The 22017-nt window shown below is 27.2% G+C and overlaps 1 protein-coding gene across 3 annotated transcripts in view; it reads left to right on the top strand.

Moving 5' to 3' along the window:
- The window catches only part of LOC119675926, a 61346-nt gene that overhangs the window by 25735 nt on the left and 13594 nt on the right, over positions 1–22017 (top strand). For 2 of the 3 annotated variants that reach the window (XM_038087144.1, XM_038087140.1), the window contains exon 1: positions 13465–13688. The exons of the other annotated variant lie outside the window; for it this stretch is intronic. The gene's annotated coding sequence lies outside the window, so the exon portion shown is untranslated. Of the gene's footprint in view, positions 1–13464; positions 13689–22017 lie in introns of those variants that run through there. 3 annotated transcript variants of the gene reach the window in all.

The raw sequence follows: 22017 nt of genomic DNA, 5'->3' as shown, positions 1-22017 counted from the left end.
CTTAAAATAAGCAGTGACAGAGCTGCTTAGTGTCGGTGTTTAACTAGGATTATTGGCCTAATATAAATTTTTTTTAACATTAACAAATATAAATATAGTTAATAAGTATATAAATATAGTTAAATATAGTTAAGTTAATACCCTTATTCGAGGTAATAGGGAAGTAGTCCCGATTAGCACAAATCAGCAGACTTCTGTCTCTGCTGCTGCGACCATGGAATGAAAAGATCTTAAGATTATGAGGTAAAGGAAATATTATTAATGAAAAAAAAAAATAAAGAGAGCCTTAGGTCAGCCACCAAGGAAATCCACCAAAATTCCATTCCATGCAAGAACGTAAACGAAGTTATTAAGAAGAACTATATGATCTGAATATATTGCACAATGAAAGCCGACTCGAAATAGAATAAGGCTAAAAAAAAGAACAAAAAAGAAAGTGGTTAAAATAAAATAAATACTGGGCAAAGGAATTAGTAGGCCAGTTTCTTATTTTTAGTTAACTTTAAAATTAAGGTCCGTCATCAACTAAAAGACAAATAAATGATATGATTTTTTAGCCTAGTTAAAGCCTAGTGTGGGGTAGTGATAAACCCCCCAGCCATTATAGTGTAAAAGTGCGTAATAGCACTAACTCAAGAAGAAGAAGAAGAAGACAAATAAATAATAAATATATAAATAAATAAAATAGATAGTGTTATTGTTAATATTTCAAAACACAGTGTTACGCTGATTTGTGTACTTGGTTTTAATTCTTATATGCAAAACAACTAAAAAGAGATAATTAGATAGAGTAGATATCTTTTTATTTAAGAAATATCATGTTATTAAGAGCAGAATCGCAATAAGATTCGCAGACAGAATAAACAAACTATTATTATTTAATTAAGGATAAGATCCTCTTGATAGCACGGTGTGATTTTCAAATCCAACTAAAGTCTGATCTGTTAAGGAACGTTCGGTATCTTTGTCTGAAGAATAGAACTTTAAGCACTTTTTTTAAGCATTTCTTGAACCAAGAAATCTCCTCGTAAATTTTATCTATATCAAAATTTAGGTATATTTGTCAATTGACAATAAAAAGTTGATTATCCATTGATGTAGTTGTTTAAAATTATAATTCTTTGTGAGGCTTCTCCTATTATCGTCTAATGTTATATCTAAGATACATTAACCCAAAAGTTAATGCTCAAAACCATATTAAACCTATAATGTTTTATCTAATTATAATAGTATAGGTGTATTGGCTCCCATTGGAGCCAAAACAATTACACATTTCTAAATTTTTTGTACAATTGTAAAACCCTAACAAAGAGCATTCAGCTTGTGCAACAATAGGTACTATATTTTTTCAGGAATACCAGTTTATGTCATTACGCTCTACCAAGACCAAGATTTGAAGAAGAAGACCCAAGTACCAATATTCTATTATTTTCTTGACTAAGATGAGGACAATATAAATCGATGGTATAGTAAATAATTTAAACAAAATGGGCATACATATTCGAGAGACGCCACATTAGATCAGGAAAATGAAATCTCAGTGTTTTTAGTTATGATTTTAATATACGTAAATTAAGTCGCGTATCTCTTAAGTAGGAAATAATAAGTTTAAGTATATCGATAAGAATGTAAACATTTTTTCTTTGTCTAAAGAATGCAATTATAAAATTTCAAATTAAACTTGATTCATTTATAAAATAACTTGTTCAGTTTTTGCTTCTCTTTGAGTAAGTCGATCTTGAGTATCTCGATGTTGAATATCTTGATGTTAAGTATCTCATAGTCATTTTGAACTTACTATAATACTTTTAATTTTTATTCTATTTATGTGTATAGTGTAGTATAGTGTAGTATGTTGAATGTGTAATGCATTTGTATGTATAATCGTGTAAATATTTTCTTTAAAATGTATTTGACAGCTGATTTATTAAAGCTCATTTCAAATGCGGACACAGCACAAGTTGAATAAGTAAATACATTACGTTTCATATCTGTTTCTTCTATTATTTTTTTTCTATTTTTTATTTTCTATTTTTTTTATTTCTATTTTTTATTTCTATTTTACTATTTTATTGCTTCAAATTGTGTTGTGGCCTACATTAGCTGTTTATCTACATATAAAGTAGCTTTATTACTTGGGCTCGTTTGCAAGCTATGTGTATTAAAATTTTGATTATAATTTTAGAGATAAAATTGATTATTTTTTTACATATTTCTCCTCTACACAGAGGAGTCAATTAATTGTCTTAATTGCGCTACAAATATAATCTATAACACTTAGTAAGTGAAATGTATATATAAATATTACAAGATTTACAGAAATTTAGTACGTGTGGTAACAATTTCAATAGGAAATTTAATATAACAACTAGTCTGCATTAGTTTAATGTCAAAGATATAGTAATATATACTTTATATATAGTATATATCTAATACTGAAAATTAGATATATTTATAATATGAATACATATAAAATGTTACCTTTCTAAGAAAATTTTGCAACCAAATGCCAGATTTTATATCCAAAGATTATCATATTTCATCGAGTCCATTTTTATAAATTATTTGTTGTAGTTTAATATAAATAAATCTATAACAAGACTATTAAACAGAGATTTCAAATTCCATTAAATTTAAAATAGTATTTACTAATTGTGTGTATATAAAATATATAGAAAGTATCTGGAAGCCGTCAAAATTATTTTTCTGTAAGTTGCTAACATTGCAACTTACAAGTACGATATGATTACGATTTCTTCCACCACATATTTATACTCTTGACAGTTTCACAATGCCACAAAGCTATCGTTATGTAATAGTTATTGACAAAAAATCTCACCGTATGTCTTCCAACAAATACCATATACATCCCATGTCTTTTTATTGTTCCCAAAAATTAAGTTACAATTTCAAGAAAGTCAATTAGGATCATTAAGAACGTCATATCTCAATCAGCCTACAAGCAATGTATATAGAATTATGTCAAGCGTTGGAACAGCTATGATTTATATACAGTTATTCTAAAACTATGTGTCTCCTAAGTCTTCTAATTCCAACACTTTCGTCAAGTAAATTTGCAGATAGGTTGATGTGCATTCATAGCCTATGATATGTATGTATATTGTATATAGGATTCGTTCCTCGAAGGTATAGTATAGAGGATTTGTTACCAATTTAAATCCAATTATATTATGAGAAGAGGTAATGATGTCGTTCAATAAATAATTCGCATCGTTTATTTCGCGTTGCACTGCTCTATTCCAAATGACGACCCACGCTCTGGGTCACGCAGAACCCTTTCTCAGTTCCACTGCTATTTAGTTTTTAGAGAGTGTACTCTATACAGGCAAATTTTTTAAATTTATTTCTAAAAATGTCTAGAAATAAAGTTACACTAATTTTTTTTCTCTACAACTTCTCAAGAAAAAATTTAGATTATGGTATTGTTCTGGTATTCCCTGTTTTTCTTCTAGAACCGAATTAGTTTATATTAACAAAACGATGTTCTGCTATGCTTTTCGTATGGGTTATTATAAATATTTCCGTATATTTCTAATTAAAACTATTATACATAATTTTTTCCAAATATAACTTTTTCTTCATTCAATCTCATTTCTGGTGATTTCAAAATGAGTTAGTTGTACAAATGTTATACTTTGTAAATAATTTTTATCGCATCTACACCGATCTATTTTAAATTGCACTATATTTAAAGAATTGCAGTTTTTGGTGTTTTCCAAATAAATTTTGGATGCGGTCCAACTTATATGTGCACCACAATTCAGTTTTTCTGCTTTAATAATAGAAACCATTCCAAAATGATTATAATTTTATTTATTTAGATTGATGCAAAATATTTGATATCAATAATTTATACATAAAATTAATGAAACATCCGACTTCACTTATAGCTAGATACATATATTCATATATAGTATGTGTCTAGTACATGCACTTATAATGCAAATCATTTGAATTTCCAGTTCTTGTGTTAGATTTATTTTAAAATTTCAACTTTCACTTAATTACATAAAATTATGCTACAGGCCCGCACTACGAATACCAGATTTTACGTTTTAATTTTTTATACTTACGAGATTCAATGAATATTTAATTTTCTTTGAAGTAAAAACGGTTTTTATATTTTTTTTTTTGCCTTTAGATACATTTATCAAAATAATTGAGACAAGAAGAACTCAACCTCGTTTGTAAATTGAGTTGTTTAAGCTATGGAACTATTTTCTGTGTTACATGATTTGATTGACGCACATTTTTAAAATTTTTACTGTATTTGACGCAAATTATAGGATTAATTTTTCATATTTCTTATGTGTACTTATTTCTTAGAGTGTATATTTCTCAAATACATAGAAGTCATTGTTTTATGCATACCAAAAAATAAAAGTCGCCACAACGTCCCAAACGTAAGAAAAAATTTTACCCAGTTCTAACGCAGCTCTAGCTAGCAAAATAGACTATTAATATTACTTGGCATGTGGTACATGTACGCTAGTTATTAGCCATAAGCGAAATAATTGGATTAAGTAAAAAGTATTCACCTTTTTTAGGCCCCGATATAAAAATATTGCTATAATTGTATTTACTTTTTTTCAAACCCCGATATAAAAATATTGCTAATTAGATTTTACTTATAACTAGGCGGTATTACATACATAATAAAAGAAAAAACCCTTTTTAGGTAAAATTAAAAACGTATATATTGTATCTTTCTGCTTGTTTTGAATCCGAGCTTTATCAAAACTTTAATCCAGTTTGACCAAAATTGTTTCCGGTATGTATGTGACCCATTTCAATCATATGTTTTTATATGCTTTAAAATTGGTTTAATGTTATTCAATTTTAAAAGCAATTTGAAACTCCTCTCATTTAATACTTGAAAACACTTTTAATAACTCGTTTAAAACTATATAGTTGTTGTTGTAGAAATCAAATATAATGTCGTTATTGCTGTCATGGCAATTGTTTTTGTAATTTGTTTTAGGAGCCTTGTCAGTTTCAGATAAACGTTCCAACAGACAGAAATCACATCCAATCTGCCATGTTAGAGGAAATGGAAATGTGATGGTGATTGAAGGTAAATTTCGTATAGGAACAGGTTCATTCGAAAGTACGTTCTGGAACCACTATTCTATTTACCTTATTACTAAAAAAGTGATCAACCACAAGAAGGTTAGGTTTTATTGGCGATTTGTATATAGATATACGCTTTATTAGTATTTTTAACTTAACTTAATGTGTATGTACACAACGAGCTTATTTTGTAACACGCTTTTCCCCATTCTCCAATTCGTTATTGATGACATGACTGTCTTTTTAAAATTGTTACCCATCATTTTGTGTGGTTTTTTCAGTTAATGAAAAAAGAAACACTTAAAATTGTGGATTTGAGAAAATAGACTGTTAGATGCCAGTGGCAACCGTCTCATGGTAGTCTTCTCATGACTTGCTTACCCCATAAAAAGTGTACTTGATGTTATAGCACAGAGAAGTTTTTCACAATGATATCTAACAGAAGATAAAAATATCCATATTAACAATAGTCAAACCCAATAGGGTCTTCTTTCCCTGCTAATTATTCCAAGTCTTTTCCCTTGTATGTGGTTTCGCTAGATAGTAGATAGGAACAGTAGGAATCTTTGGAACAAGAGATCTTTGTATTATTTTGATAAAATATATTTGATGTAGAACTTTAGCTAACTATAAAAGTTTTTGATAAGGAAACCACTATTGTGGCCCGGAAAACCACTGTTTTATTTAATGAAAAGAGCAATGCGGATGTTGAATAGACATTAAATAAAGGCGCAACCTATAGTTGGGTAGGCTTGGCTGAGCAGATAAGCTTTACAGAACTTGCAGAAATTTGCAATTTAAAAAGCTTTAACAATATTTAATAAAATTTAAATAATTAAATAATCAATATTATTCTCAAACCTAAGACATATACATATGTATATAAAAATTAGTGCTTTCCTTAAAAAGGTTTTATAAAAAAGTGCTGTTTTGGTTTATTTTTGTTATTATTGCTTTTTACCTTGCGTTAAACAGCTGAGCTCATTTATTTTCATTAATTTCCATTCATTTTCATTTAATATTATTGTCATGTTTATCTTTTTTTTTTTTGGTTTATTTTTTTTTTTTTGTGTAAGAAGCAGCAGACAGACAAACAAAACGACAAGCAAACAGAAATTAAAAAATACGAAGATACTCGCTTTTGCAATTCAATGTGTATATCCAACCATGAAAAATACATGTTTCTACAGAGATACTCAGATACAGAGTAGGGATACTACGATATTGTATACTCTTACATACTCATCGTATGTTGCTATATACAATTTCTTCTTTTATTTTTTTGTTTTGTTTTTATTGCATTTTCGCCTTTGCTTTTACAATATTTTTGCTAAGTGAATGAAATTCAGATATTAACTCTAGACTATAGTAAAATTTGAACAGTTTATTTTGCAAATCAATTCAATTCGATACGAAACCCATATTCAATCTATAAAAATCTATAAAAATCTATAAAAACAGAGAAAAACATTTGTGTGAGCATTAATTATAATTACATTTTAATCGGGCCATGGACCTTCAATGTAAAATGTAAAATTACCACAATGTGCCAGTATTTGTACAAAATATCGAAATGTATCTTTTGTCTACGTTGTTTGGTGCGACGTTGTATCTACACTAAATTACGCAGTTTCGGTTTGTTTCGCTTTTGCTTTTGTTTTATTTTGTGTGGTTTTGGTATCGAATTTTGATTTCTAAGTTTGTGTACAGAGTTAAATATATATAAATATATATAAATATAAAACATTCATATACCTATATGTTCATTTATGCTCAATACACAATACAGATAAGTTTGTATTTATGCACAAATTCATACCATATTTATATCTCTACCATATGACGTACACTCGATGTACGTATGTATGTATATTTCTTTATCATGTTTTGTCTGCAACCGAAAAAAAATATTTTGATAATATTTAATTGACTTTCTACAAACCACAAATGTTGAAACGATAACAAATATATTTAAAAAATTTATAAAAAAATATATACTTTAAAATGCTAAAAAAATGATTATTAGTAGGATATTATCGTATATTCCAGGCTTTAGTTTGTGCTAACAGTTCACTCCTTCCGAATAATACTATATGTAAAGCACTCGCTAAAAATAAAAGAAATATATGGTAAACATGAGTTGGATGACCTGATTTTTAAAACTGATACCATTTGTTTTCGGAATATCCTGTTCATTTCGAATGTCTAACAAAGATATCACTAAAACCTACCACTTTAAATAACTGCGTAAAGAGTGATTCCGATTTAAAACCTCTTTCTTTTCTATTAGTCATAGCACCTAGTTCTATGAAAGCTACATATATCTACATTGAATGAAAGCTAAGCGCCAACATTCCATATGTGTAACTTAAGATATTAACTGAAGCTTAGTGGTAGCTAGTCCCATATAAAGCCAACACAAATACTTAGAACAACAAAATGTTACGGTCACTCAGTTCCTATAGTATCAGAGTTACAATTCTTCTAGTCGGGTGTTGTAAGTCAAAGCCACTAGTTTTACACCAAAATAATTCGGAATGGCAATTAATGAATTTTTTCGGGAATATTCTGACCCCTTTTCCGGAGGTAGATCATGATGATAGTAGAGAAAATAATATGTATTAAATGAATATGATCCTACTGTAAAGATATAGGACTAATAGAACACTATAATAATAATTTTTCTGTTTATTCACTAGTATTAAACTTTTTTAAATAGATAAACGAATATGATCAGACTACCTACTACTGTGTACCTAAAATAAAATTAATGAAAAACTTATAATCTTCTATGCAAAATCATTTATGTTATGTTGGTCACAGCACCCAGTTGGTAATTTTAACCCCACATTAAGTAAAAGCACCAGCTAACACTCTACTAGCTTAGCTTTAGATATTAATCAAGTCCAATACAAAGCACTTCCTTAAAGAGCCCAACCAAATGTTTAGAACAACAAACTGTTATGCACACGTGGATCCCATATTATCATATTTACAATACAGGCCGAGTGACGAAGCCAATACCGGATACCCTATCGATGATGATGAACTCTTTCATATTAAAAAGTACTCTAAGAAATATGAAAACATGCTTTATATATTAATTAAGCATGGCATATTGGTTTAATTATTATATATGTATATAAGTAAAATAAAAAATCAAGTTATAAAAGTTATCACTACATCGATAAAATTATTTTACTATTAAAAACTAACTTTATCTATATACTTATTATTGACCGAAAAGTTTCCGGAAAATTTTAAATAAAACGCAAAATTCTTAATCTTCATCAATATTTATTTTATCTCCTTAAATATGCTCCATTAGAAGCGATCACAGATTGCAACGTTTCTTCCAATCATCAAAACATTTTATAGGCGCTTTCCGGTATGGCTTTGAGTTCCCTCTGCGAATTCTGTTTTACGTCTTCTATGGATTCAAAACGCGTTCCTCTGAGTGGTAATTTGAGGTTGGGAAACAGGAAAAAGTCACACGGTGCAAGATCAGGTGAATACGGTGGCTGTTCGATGGTATTTATTGAATGTTTGGCCTTAAAATCGTTGATAATGTTGAACAAATTGAGGTGAATCGGAACAAGCCGGGCGTTGACACGTCGCATACACAAATTGTCCACCAAAATCAAACGAGCCATCTCACGACCGATGCCTAGCTCTCGTGCTATCTCTCTAACACTCACATGAGGATTTTTGAACACGATTTCCTTTGCCTTTTCAATGTTTTCGTCGGTGGTAGAGGTCGAAGGTCGTCCAGAACGCGGCATGTCTTCGACGGTCGTACGACAGTCCTGAAAGGCTTTGTACCACTCATAAACTTGAGTTTTCGATAAAACTGATTCCCCATAAGCCTTTTGTAGCATTCGCAACGATTCTGCACACGAAATTTCGTTCGAAAAACAAAATTTGATGCAAACTCTTTGTTCAATATTTTTTTCCATTGTTTTTTTCGCAACGCACTACTGAGGTGAACTGGTTTCAACAGCTGCCGTAAACGAACTGTCTGACAGATCGCGCTCATTTTTGGCATAGTAATTAAGGACAGTGCTGCCAAACTACATAAACTTAAAATATCGAAAAATATACAGCGCGCGAATTTTAAATGAGAATTTCCGAAAGCTTTTCGGTCACAATGTATATTAACACGTGTAAAATATTGTATTTTATACTTATGAAACTAAATAAATATTGTTAGATATTCACTTGATGTAACCTGGTGCTAAAAGATTACTTACGTAGATACATACATACCTTGAAATTCAAATGTATATAATAAATTTTACCAACTGAGTATCTAAAAAGGAAAACAAATATGTAATATTTTAACACATTTGCTTTAAGTGGAAAAAACAGAACCTAAATAAACTGAAAATCGACGCCTCAACATTTTTCATATATATTATATTAGGCAGGTTTTTTTTTCTTACACTCTTACAACTCAAAGAAACGATGAATTCACAATTTATGGAAAAACGTACTTGATTGTGTCCTTTCACGATCGATTGTTCCTACCTGATGTATGATGCGTACTTATATTACTGATAAATTTTCGGAAAATAAGATGAATTACTCACTATTCGTCCCTCATCGTTAAACTCAGTGGTTAGTTTTAATATTTTTCTTAATTTCTTTTTAAAATTTTTATTTTTAATTTTAATTTTTTTTTTAATTTTAATTTATTATATAGTACGCACAATTGGCTGATTGATTGTCTCAACCACTGTTATAGACTATTGTCTTATTTTTGTAACCTTTCATTGTAAAACATTCATGCAATTAAATATATTTACATTTTTTTTATATTCGTGATTTTAGTGCTGTTAACAGGCACTTTTTACATGTTTCGGTTTTTTGGTGATGTTAGTTTAGCACTTTGATATTAAAAAAAAATATTTGAGGTATGTTTAGCACTAACTACATGGCTAAATGAAGTGGAGATGTTAATTTCATGATTGACACATATTAATTCTATTTAGGCGTTGTTACATTTTTAATGTGTAACTTAATCACTTTAGTGAATGATGTTAAGGATTGTTTTCAAGAGATTGATAATAATAAAATTTGATTGTATGTTCTTTATCTTGATGATATCTAAACCTTTTTTCGTCTCTTATTTAATCAAGGGTTCAATTGAAAATCTACTGTTATAAAGAATCTGATCAGTAATTAATCATACTATATACAAACAATATGTATGTATGTTGTATGTATATATAATACATAAGAGAATCGATAAGGCATATTCTTTGGAAGAACTTCAGAAATTGCTTCCCATATATATAAAGTTGTTATCTTTGAAGCATTTTTTTAAATTGACTTGAACAATTTTTTTTATTAATATAAAATCTATACACACACGCCCATACACACATCGATATTTTTATGCGTGTATGTTGTATTGTATCTGCATGCAATATAAATTGTCTGTCTGGTTTAGCACTTTTATTCCACAACTTCAACAAAATATGTTTGCTTCTACATCATTTAAACGAACATACCTACATTTGCGTTGTAGCACTTCTTTATGTCTGTTTCTGTTTCTGTTTCTTTTTTCTTTTTTTATTTCTGTTATTTTTGTTTTCATTTGTTTGAATTTCACATATCTCAAATAAAATTACCAAAACAGCTGATTCAAATGAATTATAAATAACATTCAAATACTAACAGTCACACTCACACATCCCCTGATAAATGTTACGTTCGATTCTGCCTGCCATAAAATAAATACGTCAAAAAACCTTGAAGTAAATTTTGTATTTTTCTCTTTGTATTTTCTCTCTTAAGCATTTTTTTTGTTATCTTGTCCATGTATAAAGAAAAAATAGGAAATTTTTCTACTAAATTATAATTTAACACTAGAACGACTGTATATACTTATTAAGTAAAAAGTTAATTTTTTCATTTTTGAAATGTTATAATAGTAATGAAATATTTATGTACTATAATATTTAATTTATTAACACTAAAATAGGGTAACTAACATTTATTAGTGAAATAATTTATAGACTTGTTTGGTTTTCAGTTGTAATATGCAATTTAATTGATTATTTAACTGTAGTAGACTCGATTTTAATATTTCATTGAATATAAAATTTTTTACGTTAATTATGAAATGTTAATTAATTAATTTAATTTATATATGTATATAATTTTATTATGTATTTAATTTTTCTTTTTATATTTTTATTTTTTTTTTTTAATTTACAATTATTTGAACATAATAAAAGAATTAATATTTAAATTATTAAATAATAAATATAATTATATTTATTAATTATTATTATTTTTTTTGTTGTTTTTGACTTTCAATAGTTTTAACTTTCATTCGCTGAAGTGTTTTTGATAGCAAATAGAATACATTGTTTTTTTTTATATAGTAATTATTAAATGCTTATAAATTTATATGTATATATATTTTTTACTGATTTACAATAGTTTTAGCTTTTACTCGCTTGAGAGTTTTTTGAAAGTAAATAGAATTAATTTATTTTATAAAGAATTTCTTATAATTTATTAAAGAATTTATAGTCTTTCTATTTTTAAAAAAATCTATTAAAAATAAATTTACATACATACATATATACTCGTTTGAAAGTAGGACAAATTTATCAAATCAACTCGTAACATCTGACCTCAGTGGATGGCGTTGAAAATATATAAAATGATGATAGAAACTATTATCATAAAAATAGGAACTAGTATATAAAACTAAATATAAACATGTAAAATGTGTTTTGTACATGCATATAAACATATAAGGTAATAGACTTAAATATATGATAATAGGAACTACTAGTCAAAATACTGCAATGCATACATATGTACATCAAACGAGTAATTTAAACGCATAATTTTATGTAATTAGAACACAACCAATTTCTTGATCACTTAACTATGTATATACACATGCATATAGATGTGTGTGTCAGTATATTTCTAAATTAATAAAAACATGCGCACTTGTCTCTACTGTAAAATACAATATAGCAATTTAATAAAAATATTTTTTTTTTAATTTAAGAAGAAAAAAATTTAATTAAGCAAATATGCACATAAAACTTAAAAGTGAAATGGTATTTTTTTTTTGTTATCAAATCGATACCAATAATTCAATAATATACAAACTTTGTCAATATTATTAGTTTAAAACTGTAAATCAAGGTCGTGTCTGATTTTAAAAGCCAATAGCGTATCTAGTACATATAAGGTGTTTATACAATAGTCACTAATTATAATTTTGTTAAGCATAAAATATGTATACATGTATATATATATATATAAAGATATTTAAGAGAGCATGTTAAGTGTTATTGAATAGAAACAAAACAAAGCAAATCGATTTTGAGCTGGTATTTTTAGATGTTTTATACTCTTTCACGTAAAATGTATATTTGTACGTTTACGCTCTCTTAACTTGTTTTTCACTATATTGTTGTTTTTGCTTGGTCGTTGCTCTCATATGGCGCATGTGTTTTTCTATTTTTTGCATTTGCTTGCCATATACCATCAAATGTATACAAAAAAAAAAAAAACAAAAAAGGAAAAGACAAAATTATTTGCCTTGTTTTTAATATCAAATTTGCTTTGGTCGGTCATATGGATGGCATGGACTTTGTTTTGATTCTTTTTTTGGTTTTAAATTGTATTTTGCATTACCGTGTGTTTTATATTAAGTGCAAAGCAAGAGAAAAATAAAGTTTGTTATTGTTTTCTCTGCTTTTTAACTGCTATTATTTAAATTTATATAATAAATATGAGACAGAGAAAAAATATTTTAATGCTTAAGATATGTTGTTGTAGTTGTTGTTGTCGTTGTCGTTTTTGTTATTATTGCTGTTGTTATTGTTGTTGTTGATTTGTATTTGCTATTTCTGCTATATATGCTGGTGTAATATTAGTCTGTTTTTATAATGCCTTGTTTTGTTTGATTTGATTGCTTTTTGCTTAGGATTTGTGTGTGCTGCTGGCTGTGCTTCGTTCGATTCGTGTTTTGTTTTCTGTGTTTTCTGTATTTTTGTTTTAATATTTTGCTTTTGTGGTGTTACTGCCTCTACTGGTTGGCTTTTCGCTCAGCTGTTTGAAAAGAAAGCAATTCAGTCGAGCAAGCAACGTCGTGGTGTATAGCGTTATGAGTTTTTAGTTGTCTTTTGCACTTGAACCAACATCAGTTAAAAGTGAAAAAGAAAATTAAATTAAATTAAATGAAAAATAAACAGATTAAAACAGAAATTTCTAAAACAAATACAAAATTAAAAATGCATATAATAAAAAACAAATGTACTATTCAAAATAATCAAACTTTTAGTGTTACAAAATATTGTGCATAATATTTAATTTATGCTGATGATGAATGTTTTTTGTTTAAATTCTCAAGTTTATTATTATTACTAAAAAAAAATAATGTACGCTACATACTATTTTATTTAATTCGTGAAGAAATTTCCTAGCTGATCATGCCACATAACCGTTGAGTTAAGACAATAACTACATAGTTGTCTTGTTTCTTTTCGTATGTCTGTAAACCAGTAACTGGTAACGGTGAATTTTCATAAATAATTGCAGTTAATAAAACCAAATTGAAAGTGAGTTAGTTCAATTAAATAATATTTGTAAATTAAAAAATATATTGTATATTGTAGTTGTATAATAAAATGATTATACAATATAAATTATATGTGTACAATAAATATTTTGAAATATATATTTTTTGTAATATTTCTTTTTCTACAATAAGAAAACACAAATGAATTGATTAAAAAATGCTGTCTCTGCAGCAATATAGACCCCCCACCATTACTCTATTTTACATTGCGTAGTTTGTTACTTGTAACGGAAAAGTAGATACAAGTAATACAAAATTTCGCTTATACAATTTGTCACTAAAGAAAAAATTATTGCTATTAAAATAAAGACATTTTTTACCATTTACTTAGTTAAATTATTATTAAATAAATTTTTCAGTTAAACAATTTAAATTGTTTTGCCTGTATGGACTTTGTAGTTATAAATTTATATAAATGAAATTGTCTTCTGAAAACATATGGGTATTAATATGTGTGCATGTGTGTGTGTATTTGACACTGCTGCAATCAAAGGGAAAAACTCATATAATTGACACACATTCTCTAATAATTGTGAGACGTATTTAAATTTTCTTCATATCTCACTCAGTCGACTGAGTTGCTGATTTTCACATTTGTTTATGCATATGCCAGCCTTTGTGTGTAGGTGTGTGTGTGTGTGTATATATAACTAAGCAACTTCTCAACTGTTGACTACTTGAATTTCTTGTTTCCTTCCTCTTTAGTCATTTTTTCTCTCTTTTTCTCTTAAATTACAAGTTTTATATCTCATTTTGCTTTTTGTGCTTTTTGTGCTGGTTTTGCCTTTTCAGTTTAATAAAATATTTTTATTTATAAATAAAAGTTTTTGTCTAATTAGCATGACCAGCTGAAATACAAAACAAAAAAAAAAACTTGAAAAGCTAATAAAAAAGCAAATGAGAAGTGGAACAAAAAAAACCATAAGGTAAAAGCAATAAAATTACTGTTTGTTGACATTTATGTTTTAAAAACAAATGAACTGCGAGAAAGGACTTATAAAAGAAATATTTAAAATTTGTTAAATATGTTCTTTGAATATAAATATAAAACTAGCTATTAATATATTTATATTTTTACCATATGCATGGGTATTGTGTTTAATTATCTAGAAATTTTAATAATAAATAAAAACAAATATTCTCTTTTTGTTATTATTTTGCATTTAACTAAACTAAATTTAAAAATATTTTTACACAATTTTTTTATATGTTTAATTAAATAATTTTTTGTTTCTAATTATGGCATGTAAAAATACATTGCTTTCATGTTAACATAAATATATGTATGTATATATACAATACATAAAAATGACGTAACTACTATTGCAAAGATATGGTTTTTTTCACATATCAAAGTGTGTATTTACTTATGTATCTACGCATGAACATTTATTTTCTTTGAGTGTAGTTTTATTTTTTTGTTTGGGTTTTTGAGGGTCGTGTGTACAAATGTTTGGCAGCATACATTTTTATGCTGAAACCTGAAATTTAAGTCTTAAGGGCAGATACATATATTTTTTTCACTTAGAATTAATTAAATTTTATAAATTTGAAGATCATTTTAAGGGCATTTATAGTTTTCTTACTTCATTTTTAATTAAATTAGTTAAGTAAATAATAAAAAAAAATATAGCAAATTATTTATATGAATTTATAATTTAAAAAAAAAATGTATCTACACAATCTCACTAATTGCGATATACATAGATACATTATAGGGCAATTAATATAAACTTACTCAATATGTATTCTAGAACAGCAAAAAAAAAGGTTTTTTTTATATATTAAATTTTTTTTTTATATATATGAACATTATTTTTATACATAATATTATTAATAATATATAATAAATATTAATATATAATATAAATATAATATATATATATAATTATGTTAATTGTTTTTTTTTTGTTAATTTTATTTTTCAGTTATTATTTTTTTTTTTTGGATTATTTTTTTTTTTTTTTTTTTTTTTGTTTATGAAATTTAAAATAGCAAGACTATATAAAAGATTGACTGAAATATACCAGCAAGACTTTATAAAAGATTGAGTGAAATAGGAAAAATTTATTTGCTTCTATATCTCAAACACATATGATAATTATAATACATACAACTGACTTTAAAATCACTCGTGTACAATACAGAACTATGAAATAATCGAATAGTACAAACTCTTTGTATATTTTACCCATTCTAAATCCGCTCTTGTTCCCAAAGTATCCCCTTTCTTTTCACACTTTCTTTATCCAAACGTATTCTAACCCATATATTTAGTCTATATTACAACAATAATTATACAATACATAATTATACAATATACAATACGTATTATACAATACTTTTTAAGTATTGAAACTAATTATTATCAGGCGGATATCCGGATAGTTGAAAGTATTTTAAGCATATCCGGATGTCAACATTATTTGGTTGCTCCGATTAATACATTTCTGGCTGAGATAAACCTAAACTTCTAGGTACTGGTACTAAGCCTCTTGTAGCATATTCGTGTATTAACATTCCTTTAATGATTTGATTAATATACTTCTTGATTAGATAAGCTTAGATTTCTAGATACTAAGCCTATTGTAGCATATCCGGATATTAACATTTGATAAAAGATTCGATTAATACCCTTCTGGCTTAGATAAACTTAGACTTATAGATACTAAGTCTCTTGTAGCATATCCGTGTATTAACATTCGTTGAATGATTTGATTAATATACTTCTGGATTAGTTAAGCTTAGATTTCTAGATACTAAGCCTATAGAAGCATATCCGGGTATTAACATTCGTTAAAAGATTCAATTTATACACTTCTGGATTAGATAAGCTTAGACTTCTCGATACTAAGCCTCTTGAAATATATCCGGATATTAATATTCGTTGAATGATTCGATTAATTAACTTCTGGTTTAGATAAGCTTAGACTTCTAGATACTAAATCTTTTGAAGCATATCGGGATATTAACATTCGTTAAAAGATTCGATTAATACACTTCTGGTTTAGATAAGCTTAGACTTCTAGGTATTAAGAACTTCTAACTATATCCGGATATTAACATTCGTTAAATGATTCGATTAATACACTTCTGGATTAGATAAACTTAGACTTCTAGGTACTAAGGGTCTTGAAGTATATCGGGATATTAAAATTCAATGAATGATTCAATTAATATTAAGCCTCTTGATGGAACTTTTCTTCTTTCATTTCTATGAGTTGGTTTTAGTAGATTAAAGTTTTACACTGTGACTTCGAATAATACGAACCATGTACTACTATATATTACAAAAAACAAAATAAATGTGTAACTTTCTTTCGCAAACATTTCTTGAGTCATACAATATACATACATACGTATAAGTCATTGAATGAACTTTCGTCAATATTTTTACTCAATGTTGATTAAGATAATTTTCTTTATTTTTTCTAGTTATATATGTACATGATTCATTCAAATAAAATTGCTTAATTTTTTCTTAATAATTTTTAAAATGAAGAAATGATTTTATTAGCACTCATTTTAATAATTTACGTACTATGTAACTATTTTCTTCCGTGTGTTTCATTTTATTTTTCATTTGATCAATGAATAAATTTTTCATCAAAGTTTATCGCTATTTTTAAATAATTACATTACGTAAAATATCAGTCAGCTGAGAACAATAATTACGAAATCATTTAAGAAATAAAAGGCAAATGCTCGCAGCCCACGAGCGCACGCTTTTGCCGCCGTTGGAGATAAACCTATCGATATTTTTTAAGATGACAACACCAAGAATTAAATCAGCAAAAGCAAAATATAGAAAAATTTAAAAGGAAAAAATAAAAAAAAAATTAAAAAAAAAAAACAAAACAAAACAAAAGTAATTACGCGCAGTACATCATTAAATGCTGCCGTGCTTAACCTTGGGATTTGCTATTGACTTCTTTAAAACGGCAAGCATACTTAAATACATAGCCAAACATACATACGTACAAGTATTAGAACATTTCATTATTGCTTTTTTGTTCCTTTGTCATTTATTGTGCATCATATCAACATTGTAGTTGATGTTGGCTGCTGATTATTGTTGATTGTTCTTTAGACATTTACACATTTACACATTTACACATTTATACATTATAAATAAAATTATAATTTTATTTTGTTTTTGTTTTTGTTTTTGTTGCCTTTTCTGGTTCTGTTTCTAAGCATCATTGTTTTTATTTGATTTTAATTAAGTATATATGATTTCTAGCGTTCTATATGCAGTTGTGCTATTATGCACTTAATCTCACATGATCTTATATAGGAAAATAATTATGTGCTTTATGTACACACTTATCTACATATTTTATGTGTTAAAATATTAAATGAATAATGTGAAGTAGTTTATAAAGTTGAAAAGAATTTAAATTTACTGCTTAATATTTAATTATAAAAAAAAATATAAATTAATATTTTCATTATATTCCTCCAAGGACTCAAATGGTTATATAGAGGCACGTACCCAGTGAGAGGTCTTGAGGTATTTAATAAAAAAAAATAAAATAATGAAATAAAAGTTTCATTATTTTCCTCTAAAGATTGAAATCGAAGGGAATTATTAAACTGAAGTCTTTCTTAGTTATTGAGTCATGACTGTTAAATAAAATAAAAATGTTTTTAAATTTCTAAAATGATCTAAAAGTCATTTAAAATATTTTCGAATTAATGAAATGATCTAAAAGTCATTTAAAATATTTTCGAATTAATGAAATGATATAAAAATCATTTAAAATACATATTTACAAATTTCTGAAATGATCTAAAACTCCATCCTAAACTCTATCCTCCATTTCTGGCTACTAGCCTTATCATATTAATTTTTTTTTGTTTTGTTGAGGTAAATAAATTTGAAAACTGTTGAAAACATATTATATTATTATTATGTTGAGAGAAGTTGAGTCAGTGCACCTGAGCACTTTTACTCTATATTAACTGCGAGGTTTCTTCAAAACCCCTCTTTGCGCCTTGACTGGAATATTATTTATCACATCATCAGACTAAGTATATATTATATATATATTATATATTACGTCTTTTGCATAATTATCGATAAATTTTATTTTATAATAGCTATGCGTTAAAAGGTTTTTCTTTTTTTTATTGTTTTACCAGTCGGGGTGTAAGCCTGCTTGCCCCACCTACTGAGGTACCAAGACTGCAAAGGTTTGTTCAGATATTTTAAAGTTTTTCAGATTTTTTCTTTTTTAGTGCTATTAACTAGCACTTTAATTCATTTTTTGTATTGTCTTTAAAATTGTTCCTAAATTCGCCTTTGCAACTTTGAATTTTTTGGGAACTGTTCTGAATGTGTTTTAATATTCGTACTTGCTATTTGTTTTACATATTTTAAGAGCTGTTAAAAAGCACTTTTGCTCTTTTTTGATGCTGTTTTGTGCTGAATTAGTTTAATTTGCTAGATTTTTTCTCAATTTTGTTACTGTTTTTGTAAAATTGTTCTTATGCTCGTCCTTGCTACTTGTCTTGACAGGTCTTTGTTCTATTAGGCAGCACTTTTCTTAATTTTTGGTACTATTTTGTCTTTGCTGGCAATTTCTAAATTGATTAGCTGGCAATTTCCTAAATTTTGTTGCTATTTATGTAAAATTGAGCGTGTTTACCTTTACTACTTTTTTTGATAATTTTTGTATCTACTAGGCAGCACTTTCTCTGATTTTTAGTGCTATTTTGCCTTTATTTACTTCGATTAGCTAGCAATATTCTTTTTTATAAAAATATAAAAGTAACTTTTTTTTGAAAGTTTTTCGATCGGTTTACTTCTTTTTTTTTGGAGATGTTAGTCACTACATCCAACATCCAAGACTTTTGCAATCAAAAGTATATATAGTTGTTCAACAAACTTTTACTTTTTTATCTCTCAATTTCTATTAGCAGGAACTTCTAGAGAACACATTTTTACTCAAAGTTTTTGTTTTTTAATTTAACTTTTATCAGTAAATTAAAATCTAAAAAAAAAATTATTAAAGTTCCTTGGTCATTCGCATTTACTTCAAAGTTGCGTCCTTTAAAATAAATAGAAACCTTCAATTAATTAAAATAGGCTTTACCCTGTACAATGGAATTGGATTTTAAAAACTGATAAAATTTTTAGTTCCATAATAATTTTTTTCTCTTCTGCTTCTATCAAGTTTTAAAAATATTAACACATTTAACGAGTTCAATTACTTTAAAAGTTCAACGAAAGTGCAATAACCTTGATATCTGCCGTGATAACGTTACACCAGAAAAGTATGTATACATTTATTTATATATAAAATATATGTATATAAATATTTACTTAATCTAACGTAAATAAACGTGTTGCCCGAAAATATTTAAATTTTATTCATCGAAAATTTCACCAAATATTATGATGTGCAGAGCAGCAGTTTAGGTTTTTGTTCTATGAAAGGCGAAAGGCTGTGATAAGCCTCACAAACCTTGTGTACTCTGCTCCTATTATTGTGGCCTTATGGTGCCTTTTATATTAATCCTTGTTAAACATGGAGCACACACATACATAATTCGTAAGAAAGACTGTTCGTTATTGTTAGGTGATGCACATGGAGATACAGGAAGATATAGAAAGGGTGCTGGTCGTTATTGAATCGTAAATTTCGTATAAATTTAATAATTTGCAATATAACTTCCAAAGATTTTGGTTCTTTGGATGACTTAATTAAAAGCCATAGATGTAGAAAAAGAAAAACTAATATTTTGTATTAAATAAAATAAATACATGATGAAAGAAAGAGAAATCGAAAGTAAGAGTGATAGAAATAAAAAATTTAATGAAAGAAAAAGAGTAAGAGAAAAAGGGAGACAGATGTATATATATTTATATAATTTTATAACTTAAAATGACTTCGTTAGAAATAAAAAGCTTTTTATTTTTGCGATTTAGCTAATATGATCATAGCAAAATGACTTGGATGAACATCATCTCACGAGACACACGAGAGTAATAATAAAAGTAATTAGCTTCTAACTAGTGGTACCTTAGTCGTCGTCGTAGGACCAGTGCCTTTTTAGTTAAAACACCGAAGCTTATTAAGTACTTAATTACTCTTGAGTTCCTCGTTAGCAGGTATTCACATGACATTTGCTATGATCATATTAAATAACTCATATATGACCTATTTGCAAGTACGGGCTGAGCTAATTAGTGACAAGAAGTAAAAAAAATTTATAAATAAATTAGATTGAATCAGTATTTAGCAATATTGAATATAGATTCTTTATTGTCACGACCGATGTGAAATGATTTACGAAATGAAACAGGTCGTTTGAATCAACAACGATTCTGTGTCATTAGCCTATGCTAACTAATCGTATCCCAGGAGCGCGACGAAACAGACCCAATTATCTCTAGTTAGTTTTTATGGAACCAAATAAGCTACGGCATATTAAACCAAGGGATATATTTAGTTAAATCAATAGTTTTAACTTGTTCGGGTTAACATATGAGGGTACCAGTTCCCAACGGAGCGGAGCACCCAGTTCCCAACGTGTTATTCGTAATGATATTCAATTTTGTATTGTATATGTGTTTTAAGGAACACCTGTTGTTCTATGAAACAAAGTAATATGATAAAAATATGGCAATAATGTATTAAAAACATTAACTATATTCAATGTAAACACATTTTTCTTCTTAAAATAATAATGATTTTGTCGTTTAGTTGGAATTTCTAATAACATCGCAGGACAGTATTCCAATGAATAATGTCTATTTACGTCTATGGTGAGTCACCGAATCAATGATTAAGAAAAATTTTTCACGAATACAACTTTATGTAAAAATAATTCATTATTATTATCATAATTTCCTAGTAAGCTTATTGTTTTTATTCAGCTGTTTTTTTAAGAACATTTGGTGTATCACGCCAACGTCATTTAATATCATTTACTTACAATCATACATATAATTTACATGTAATTGAAAAATGTCATGCTGAATTGTGGAAATATCAAAGTTTAAGTATACAATGCTTTCAGATTAGTGTTTTTATATACCTAATTACATTTTGTTAGAAATATTATTTTATAAAATTTTACTCTATTTACTTTTTAAATAAATGTTACGTGGAATTCCAAATATAATATAATGTGATATAAAATTGAACCGAAATTAATATTATCACAGAAAATAATTTATCCTAAGAACTATAAGAAATGCCAATTTAACTAATAATTGTTAAGTTCAATTAGAAATGTATGAATGGAAAAGAATTTTCTTTCCAAACTGATTTCAATCGATCTAAGACTTCCCTGTCCAA

Source organism: Teleopsis dalmanni, chromosome 2, assembly GCF_002237135.1.
Source record: "Teleopsis dalmanni isolate 2A chromosome 2, ASM223713v2, whole genome shotgun sequence".
Taxonomy (NCBI): domain Eukaryota; kingdom Metazoa; phylum Arthropoda; class Insecta; order Diptera; family Diopsidae; genus Teleopsis; species Teleopsis dalmanni.
This window is presented reverse-complemented; position numbering and strand designations above follow the sequence as displayed.